The sequence below is a fragment of the Hemiscyllium ocellatum genome, chromosome 46 (genome assembly GCF_020745735.1).
Source record: "Hemiscyllium ocellatum isolate sHemOce1 chromosome 46, sHemOce1.pat.X.cur, whole genome shotgun sequence".
Lineage (NCBI taxonomy): Eukaryota > Metazoa > Chordata > Chondrichthyes > Orectolobiformes > Hemiscylliidae > Hemiscyllium > Hemiscyllium ocellatum.
Window position 1 is genome coordinate 15,794,193 of NC_083446.1, and position 10,198 is coordinate 15,804,390.

At 46.6% G+C, this 10,198-nt stretch overlaps 4 non-coding genes across 4 annotated transcripts; all 4 read right to left on the reverse strand.

The window, feature by feature from the left end:
• Positions 1-2,614: 2,614 nt before the first annotated feature.
• On the reverse strand, positions 2,615-2,696 carry trnaf-aaa (transfer RNA phenylalanine (anticodon AAA)). Its single transcript has one exon. It is a non-coding gene; the product is annotated as a tRNA-Phe (tRNA).
• A 2,356-nt stretch (positions 2,697-5,052) lies between these two features.
• On the reverse strand, positions 5,053-5,134 carry trnaf-aaa (transfer RNA phenylalanine (anticodon AAA)). The gene has a single exon. It is a non-coding gene; the product is annotated as a tRNA-Phe (tRNA).
• A 1,377-nt stretch (positions 5,135-6,511) lies between these two features.
• Positions 6,512-6,584, reverse strand: trnar-ucg (transfer RNA arginine (anticodon UCG)). Its single transcript has one exon. It is a non-coding gene; the product is annotated as a tRNA-Arg (tRNA).
• Positions 6,585-8,665: 2,081 nt separating this feature from the next.
• Positions 8,666-8,747, reverse strand: trnas-aga (transfer RNA serine (anticodon AGA)). The gene has a single exon. It is a non-coding gene; the product is annotated as a tRNA-Ser (tRNA).
• Between the last annotated feature and the right edge of the window lie 1,451 nt (positions 8,748-10,198).

Below are 10,198 nucleotides of genomic sequence, written 5' to 3' on the forward strand. Positions count from 1 at the left end.
CTCACTCCATCAACATCACTCTGAACCCTCACACACTCCATCTCCATCACACTGACAACCTCACACTCACTCCATCAACGTCACCCTGACCACCTCACCCTCGCTCCATCATTGTCACCCTGAACCCCTCACACTCACTCCATCACCGTCACCCTGACTCCCTCACACTCACTCCATCACCGTCACAATGAACCCCTCACACTCGCTCCATCACCGTCACAATGAACCCCTCACATTCACTCCATCTCCATCACCCTTACCCTCTCACACTCACTCCATCAATGTCTCCCAGACTCACCCATTCACCGTCATCCAGAACCCCTCACACTCGCTCCATCACCGTCACCCTGACTCCCTCACCCTCGCTTCATCATTGTCACCATGACTCCTCACACTCGCTCCATCACCGTCATCCTGAACCCCTCACACTCAATCCACCACTGTCTCCATGACACCCTCACACTCGCTCCATCACCGTCACTCTGAACCCTCACACACTCCACCTCCATCACCCTGACCCCTCAAACTAAATCCATCACCGTCACCCTGACCCCCTCACACTCACTTCATCACTGTCACCCTGACCCCCTCACTCAATCAATCACTGTCACCCTGGCGCTCTCACAGTCGCTCCACCTCCGTCACCCTGACATTCATTCCATCACAGTCTCACTGACCAACTCTCTCTCACTCCATCACCGTCACGCTGCATCCGTCGCATTCACTCCACCACCGTCACACTGGCCCCCTTACACTCACTCCATCACCGTCACCCTGACACCCTCACACTCACTCCATCACTGTCACCCAGACTCTCTCACATCCACTCCATCACCGTCACCCTGACTCCCTCACACTCGCTCCATCGTTGTCACCCTGAACCCCTCACACTCACTCCATCACCGTCTCCATGACTCCCTCACACTCGCTCCATCACCGTCACAATTAACCACTCACATTCACTCCTTCACCGTCACCCTGACTCCCCCACACTCAATCCATCACTGTCTCCATGACACCCTCACACTCACTCCATCAACGTCACTCTGAACCCTCACACACTCCATCTCCATCACACTGACAACCTCACACTCTCTCCATCACCGTCACCCTGACTCCCTCACACTCGCTTCACCAACATCACCCTGACTCCCTCACACTCACTCCATCACTGTCTCCCTGACCCCCTCTCACTCGCTACATCACCGTCACTCTGAAACCCTCACACCCTCCATCTCCATCACACTGACAACCTCATACTCACTCCATCACCGTCACCTTGACCCCCTCACACTTGCTCAATCACCTTCTCTCTGACCTTCTCGCACTCACTCCATCACTGTCACCATGACCCCCTCACACTCACTCAATCACAGTCACTCTGACCCATTCTGTCTCATCCCATCACCCTCATCCTGACTCCCTCACACTCACTCCATCACCGTCATCCTGACCATCTCACACTCACTCCATCGCTGTCTCAATAAACCCCTCACATTCACTCAATCTCCGTCAACCTGACCCCCTCGCACTCACTCCATCACTGTCACCCTGACCCCCTCACACTTGCTCCATCACCGTCTCCCTGATCCCCTCACTCAGTCAATCACTGTCACCCTGGCGCTCTCACTCTCACTCCATCTCTGTCACCATGACTCTGTCACACACTCGATCACAGTCACCCTAGCACCCTCACACTCACTCCACCTCCATCACCCTGAACCCCTCACACTTACTCCATCACAGTCGCCCTGAACCCCTCACACACACTTCATCACTGTCACGCTGCATCCCTTGCATACACTCCACCACTGTCACCCTGACCCCCTTACACTCAGTCCATAACCGTCATCCTGACTCCCTCACACTCGCTCCATCACCGTCACACTGACCCCCTCACAATCACTTCATCACTGTCACCCTGACCCCCTCACACTTGCTACATCACCGTCTCCCTGACCCCCTCACACTCACTCAATCACCGTCACCCTTACTCTCTCACACTCACTCCATCACCGTCACCCTGACTCCCTCACACTCACTCCATCACCGTCACCCTTACTCTCTCACACTCACTCCATCACCGTCACCCTGACTCCCTCACACTCACTCCATCACCGTCACCATGACTCCCACACACTCACTCAATCACAGTCTACCTGACCAATGACCTGGCTTGCACCATGTCCAGGCATGAGAAGTCCCGTTTGGTGGAGACATTCCCGAGGCTGGTGAGTTTCACTTTGGAACAAAGATGGTTAAGTGGCAATTTCCTGCGGTTGTTTGTAATGATGGGAGAAGGAGCGGTGGGGAATGAGCACCTTGACGTACAGGAAGAAGTGTTGCCACTGATCAGAGTCAGTGAACAGAGGACTGGGATTAAAGGAGTCTAATGAAAAGCAGCACTTCTGCTCAGGACGTTCAATAACAACTGCAGAAACCCGATGTGACGAGCAGTGTATCTGGAAAGAGAAACAGAGATAACGTTTTAAATGTGGAACATTTCTGATGAAGAACTCGAGTTTCCCAAGTCTCATGAAATGACCGGCCTGGTTTGCAAAGTAGGTTTCCTGAACTTTGAGCGAAAATTGCTCCAATAGGAAGGCATTCAGAACGTAGTCAGCAGGATTCGAACCTACGTGGGGAAACCCCAATGGACTTTTAATGCATCGCCTTAACCACTCGGCCATGACAACAGACAAGCCGGCTCATCTCATTGAAAGCTGTTGCTGACGTGATGGGCTCAAGGCTTCCATCTTCTTTCATACCTTTGCTGTCATTTGGAAGGTGCTAGACACCAATGTAAAAGAAGAAAAGCACAAAGTTAGGAAAAGATATTTGCAGCCAAACTTAGTCAAAATTATTTATTGAAAGGAAAATCACACTTGGCAATTTGCTAGATCTCTTTGCGAACATGACCAACAGAGCTTATCAAGAGAGCTAATCATCTAAGTGTTCTTGGACATGAAACAAACAAGTTAGTGACATATTCTGGCGAACGAAATGGTCTTTCCTGATGGTTACAATGAAAGAGATGGATCCCAATAAAAGACAAAGATTAAGTCGCATGTAGATATATTTCAATGTGATAAGATTCTCTTTCAGTCCCCAATTACCCCAGAGATGGATGGGGTGAGTTACTTTTCTTCACTCTTCAACTCCTCAGCGTGGAGGAACAGACATGAAACCGCTAGAGATAGAGTTGTTGAATTGGGAACCAGCGACACTGAAGAAACTAGATAAAAGTGAGGACTGCAGATGCTGGTAACCAGATTTTAGATCAGAGTGATGCTGGAAAAGCACAGTCGGTCAGGCAGCATCCGAGGAGCAGGAAAGTCGACGTTTCTGTTGCCAGTCTGGCTGTGTTTCGCAAACAATTTTCGTTTTTGGCTCAGATTTCCAGCAACTGCAGCTAACCTTCATCATGTTTTGGACAAAACCAATGACCTGCTTGCATCGGAAAATCTGCAGAAGTCCTGGTTCACCAATATGTTTGCTGAACAAGACAACCGTTCCGTGAGCGGGAATAGGATCCGGGCCACGGTGCTTTGAGGAACGAAACCTCACATGTAAATAACAAGACAAGGCGATAGATACTATCGTATTTGGTCGAAATAAAACACCCTTTCTGAACATTTTCGTTGCAGATTATTTTCAACTTGTCTTCGAAGATTTACAAAGTGGGAAAAGGCCATTCTGCCCATTGTGCATTGCGGCTAATCAGAGAACCATCAAGTCGCAGTTTCCAACTTTGGCTCAAAGTCTTGTGTGTTCTAATGTTTCCAGGGCAAATGTCAATGAGGTTATCCGGTGTTCTTAAATGGCACAATAATGGGGCAGAAGTATGACATTTTCACAACGAATTGTAACTCTTTTGAGGAGCTCATGCTCATTTCCGTCCAACAGAGGGAGAGCGAGACTGACAGAAGTGTCCGTTGTGGTGAGCTGAAATTTGAAATGGACAATAGAACAGACACAAGTTTTAAATGCAGAAGCGCCATCCCGACAAGGACTTCATTGGGGAGCGTCAAGGCGGACCACATTTAAAGCGAGACGTCCCCCACGAGCCAGGTAGGACTCGAACCTACAATTTCCTCACCCGAAGCCAGACGCGTTATCCATTACGCCACCGGCCCAAACGACACGTCCAGTGCCGGCCGCATGTCGATATGTAATGTCATTGACTAACACGGAATCAGAATTACAAAGGTGAACAAGCCGCGAAGATAATCGCCAACACTGCTTCACTTCGAAGCATCCAATTTGTGAAGCTGTGCCTTTCACTGGCAAAGGAGAAACATTTGCCCTCAGCTGCCTGCTTCAGGGTCGGCTCCTTCTCTGCTGGAAGTTTCCATCGTTTTATTCACAGTCACGACGCGATTTCATGATCAACTCCAGTGAAAAAGTGTCATGGTGTCGTCCAAGCAAGACCCTGCAGAAACTCAGCGAGAGACCTCGGGTCATTTCGAGCTCAGGGTGTGGAATAAGACGAGATGCGTGACAGCTTTTATTGACGCCGCCACTTCACTGCCAATTAGCGGCTCAAAACGAGCCGTTGTGAGCATCAGCTTGATTTGTACCTTCCTGCAGAGCATTTGCTAAACAACATCAGATAGATCCCATCCGGCGCAGGGATTTTTTCACACTCTATTTTCACACTCTGCAGTATTTCTAATAACTCTTCCTTGTGAACCTCAGTCTCTTCTAAGTCTAGACGCAATTATCTCTGTATCAGCCTCGCCAACATTTTCAATTTCTGTAGCATATACTGTCGAAAACTGTTTACTTAGTGCTTCCCCGATCTCCTCTGACTCCACACACAACAACCGGCTATTATCCTTAACTGTCCCAAAGCTAACTCTCGTCATTCTTTTATTCCTGACACTGACGAGCAGTGTATCTGGAAAGAGAAACAGAGATAACGTTTTAAATGTGGAACATTTCTGATGACGAACTCGAGTTTCCCAAGTCTCATGAAATGACCGGCCTGGTTTGCAAAGTAGGTTTCCTGAACTTTGAGCGAAAATTGCTCCAATAGGAAGGCATTCAGAACGTAGTCAGCAGGATTCGAACCTACGTGGGGAAACCCCAATGGATTTTTAATCCATCGCCTTAACCACTCGGCCATGACTACAGACGAGCCTGCTCATCTCATTGAAAGCTGTTGCTGACGTGATGGGCTCAAGGCTTCCATCTTCTTTCATACCTTTGCTGTCATTTGGAAGGTGCTAGACACCAATGTAAAAGAACAAAAGCTCAAAGTTAGGAAAAGATATTTGCAGCCAAACTTAGTCGAAATTATTTATTGAAAGGAAAATCACACTTGGCAATTTGCTAGATCTCTTTGTGAACATGACCAACAGAGCTTATCAAGGGAGCTATTCATCTAAGTGTTCTTGGACATGAAACAAACAAACGTTAGTGACATATTCTGGCGAATGAAATGGTCTTTCCTGATGGTTACAATGAAAGAGATGGTTCCCAATAAAAGACAAAGATTAAGTCGCATGTAGATATATTTCAATGTGATAAGATTCTCTTTCAGTCCCCAATTACCCCAGAGATGGATGGGGTGAGTTACTTTTCTTCCCTCTTCAACTCCTCAGCGTGGAGGAACAGACATGAAACCGCTAGAGGTGGAGTTGTTGAATTGGGAACCAGCGACACAGAAGAAACTAGGTAAAAGTGAGGACTGCAGATGCTGGTAACCAGATTTTAGATCAGAGTGATGCTGGAAAAGCACAGTCGGTCAGGCAGCATCCGAGGAGCAGGAAAGTCGACGTTTCTGTTGCCAGGCTGGCTGTGTTTCGCAAACAATTTTCGTTTTTGGCTCAGATTTCCAGCAACTGCAGCTGTTTGTTTTATGCTAACCTTCATCATGTTTTGGACAAAACCAATGAACTGCTTGCATCGGAAAATCCGCAGAAGTCCTGGTTCACCAATATGTTTGCTGAACAAGACAACCGTTCCGTGAGCGGGAATAGGATCCGGGCCACGGTGCTTTGAGGAACGAAACTTCACATGTAAATAAGAAGACAAGGCGATAGATACTATCGTATTTGGTCGAAATAAAACACCCTTTCTGAACATTTTCGTTGCAGATTATTTTCAACTTGTCTTCGAAGATTTACAAAGTGGGAAAAGGCCATTCTGCCCATTGTGCATTGCGGCTAATCGGAAAGCCATCTATTCAAGTCGCAGTTTCCAACTTTGACTCAAAGTCTTGTGTGTTCTAATGTTTCCAGGGCAAATGTCAATGAGGTTATCCTGTGTTCTTAAATGGCACAATAATGGGGCAGAAGTATGACATTTTCACAACGAATTGTAACTCTTTTGAGGAGCTCATGCTCATTTCCGTCCAACGGAGGGAGACTCCCGAGACTGACAGAAGTGTCCGTTGTGGTGAGCTGAAATTTGAAATGGACAATAGAACAGACATAAGTTGTAAATGCAGAAGCGCCATCCCGACAAGGACTTCATCGGGGAGCGTCAAGGCGGACCACATTTAAAGCGAGCCAGGTAGGACTCGAACCTACAATTTTCTGATCCGAAGTCAGACGCGTTATCCATTACGCCACTGGCCCAAACGACACGTCCTGTGCCGGCCGCATGTCGATATGTAATGTCATTGACTATCACGGACTCAGAATTACAAAGGTGAACAAGGAGCGAAGATAATCGCCAACACTGCTTCACTTCGAAGCATCCAATTTGTGAAGCAGTGCCTTTCACTGGCAAAGGAGAAACATTTGTCCTCAGCTGCCTGCTTCAGGGTCGGCTCCTTCTCTGCTGGAAGTTTCCATCGTTTTATTCACAGTCACGACGCGATTTCATGATCAGCTCCAGTGAAAAAGTGTCATGGTGTCGTCCAAGCAAGACCCTGCAGAAACTCAGCGAGAGACCTCGGGTCATTTCGAGCTCAGGGTGTGGAATAAGACGAGATGCGTGACAGCTTTTATTGACGCCGCCACTTCACTGCCAATTAGCGGCTCAAAACGAGCCGTTGTGAGCATCAGCTTGATTTGTACCTTCCTGCAGAGCATTTGCTAAACAACATCAGATAGATCCCATCCAGCGCAGGGATTTTTTTCACACTCTATTTTCACACTCTGCAGTATTTCCAATAACTCTTCCTTGTGAACCTCAATCTCTTCTAAGTCTAGACGCAATTATCTCTGTATCAGCCTCGCCAACATTTTCAATTTCTGTAACATATACTGTCGAAAACTGTTTACTTAGTGCTTCCCCTATCTCCTCTGACTCCACACACAACAACCGGCTATTATCCTTGACTGTCCCAAAGCTAACTCTCGTCATTCTTTTATTCCTGACACACCTATGGAAAGTCTTAGGTAAACCTATGGAAAGCCTTAGGTTAACCCTGATCCTATCCGCCAACAACTTCTCATGTCTCCTCCTGGCTCTTCTCAGCTCTCTTTTTAGGTCTTTTCTGGCATCGTAGTAACCCTCGAGCGCTCCAACTGAGTTTTCACATTTTGTCCTAACAGAAGACTTCTTGTTCTTCTTGATCAGGGATTCCTCTTCCTTAGTAAACCACAGCTCACGCGTTCTATATCTTCCTCCCTGCCTGACAGGTACATACTTATCTAGGACACACAGGAGCTTTTCCTTGAATAAGCTCCACATTTTTAATGTGCTCAGCCCCTGCAGTTTCCTACACCATTCTACGCTTCCGAAATTCTACCTCATTGCATCGTAATAAGCTCCTCATTGCAAAGTGCTCACCTACTTCCAAATCTAAAACCTGGCCAGGTTCGTTCCCCACTACTAAATCTAAAATGGCTTCGTCCCTTGAAGGACTGTCTACATACTGTGTCAAGAAGCCCTCCTGCACACACTGGACAGAATCTGACCCATCTATAGTAGTCGTACTGCAGTGATCCCAGTCAATATTTGGATATTGTCTTGAGTGTTCCAGAGTGTTTCATTGTCCCAGAATCCAGATGAAGTTTGTATTCCTCACGTACGGGAGCGAGAATTCTTTCAATGTCTCAGGTGAGTTCCTGTCCCGAGAACATCAGAGTCAATGTCCCGTCCTCTACTCGGTCCGAGATTTCACACTTCTTCATTCTCCTCTGATTCCATTTCCCAAAGAGTTTCTGAAGATTTCCAAAGCTGGGTCCTAGATTATATGGTTTGCTTCCTAAACATATTTCCAACTGGCAATTGACAATATTTTCACAGTATCTCTTCACAATTCTCTGGCTTGCACCATGTCCAGGCATGAGAAGTCCCGTTTGGTGGAGACATTCCCGAGGCTGGTGAGTTTCACTTTGGAACAAAGATGGTTAAGTGGCAATTTCCTGCGGTTGTTTGTAATGATGGGAGAAGGAGCGGTGGGGAATGAGCACCTTGACGTACAGGAAGAAGTGTTGCCACTGATCAGAGTCAGTGAACAGAGGACTGGGATTAAAGGAGTCTAATGAAAAGCAGCACTTCTGCTCAGGACGTTCAATAACATCTGCAGAAACCCGATGTGACGAGCAGTGTATCTGGAAAGAGAAACAGATATAACGTTTTAAATGTGGAACATTTCTGATGCAGAACTCGAGTTTCCCAAGTCTCATGAAATGACCGGCCTGGTTTGCAAAGTCGGTTTCCTGAACTTTGAGCGAAAATTGCTCCAATAGGAAGGCATTCAGAACGTAGTCAGCAGGATTTGAACCTACGTGGGGAAACCCCAATGGATTTCTAATCCATCGCCTTAACCACTCGGCCATGACTACGGACGAGTCTGCTCATCTCATTGAAAGCTGTTGCTGACGTGATGGGCTCAAGGCTTCCATCTTCTTTCATACCTTTGCTGTCATTTGGAAGGTGCTAGACACCAATGTAAAAGAACAAAAGCACAAAGTTAGGAAAAGATATTTGCAGCCAAACTTAGTCGAAATTATTTATTGAAAGGAAAATCACACTTGGCAATTTGCTAGATCTCTTTGCGAACGTGACCAACAGAGCTTATCAAGCGAGCTATTCATCTAAGTGTTCTTGGACATGAAACAAACAAAAGTTAGTGACATATTCTGGCGAACGAAATGGTCTTTCCTGATGGTTACAATGAAAGAGATGGATCCCAATAAAAGACAAAGATTAAGTCGCATGTAGATATATTTCAATGTGAGAAGATTCTCTTTCAGTCCCCAATTACCCCAGAGATGGATGGGGTGAGTTACTTTTCTTCCCTCTTCAAATCCTCAGCGTGGAGGGACAGACATGAAACCGCTAGAGATAGAGTTGTTGAATTGGGAACCAGCGACACTGAAGAAACTAGGTAAAAGTGAGGACTGCAGATGCTGGTAACCAGATTTTAGATCAGAGTGATGCTGGAAAAGCACAGTCGGTCAGGCAGCATCCGAGGAGCAGGAAAGTCGACGTTTCTGTTGCCAGGCTTGATGTGTTCCGCAAACAATTTTCGTTTTTGGCTCAGATTTCCAGCAACTGCAGCTGTTTGTTTTATGCTAACCTTCATCATGTTTTGGACAAAACCAATGACCTGCTTGCATCGGAAAATCTGCAGAAGTCCTGGTTCACCAATATGTTTGCTGAACAAGACAACCGTTCCGTGAGCGGGAATAGGATCCGTGCCACGGTGCTTTGAGGAACGAAACTTCACATGTAAATAACAAGACAAGGCGATAGATACTATCGTATTTGGTCGAAATAAAACACCCTTTCTGAACATTTTCGTTGCAGATTATTTTCAACTTGTCTTCGAAGATTTACAAAGTGGGAAAAGGCCATTCTGCCCATTGTGCATTGCGGATATTCAGAGAGCCATCAATTCAAGTCGCAGTTTCCAACGTTGGCTCAAAGTCTTGTGTGTTCTAATGTTTCCAGGGCAAATGTCAATGAGGTTATCCTGTGTTCTTAAATGGCACAATAATGGGGCAGAAGTATGACACTTTCACAACGAATTAGAACATAGAACATAGAACATAGAAAAATACAGCGCAGTACAGGCCCTTCGGCCCACAATGTTGCGCCGACCGAATCCTAACTAACCTGCACTAGCCCAATAACTTCCAAATGCCTATCCAATGCCCGCTTAAATGACCATAAAGAGGGAGATTTCACCACTGCTACTGGCAGGGCATTCCATGAACTCACAACCCGCTGTGTAAAGAATCTACCCCTAACATCTGTCCTATACCTTCCACCCCTTAATTTAAAGCTGTGT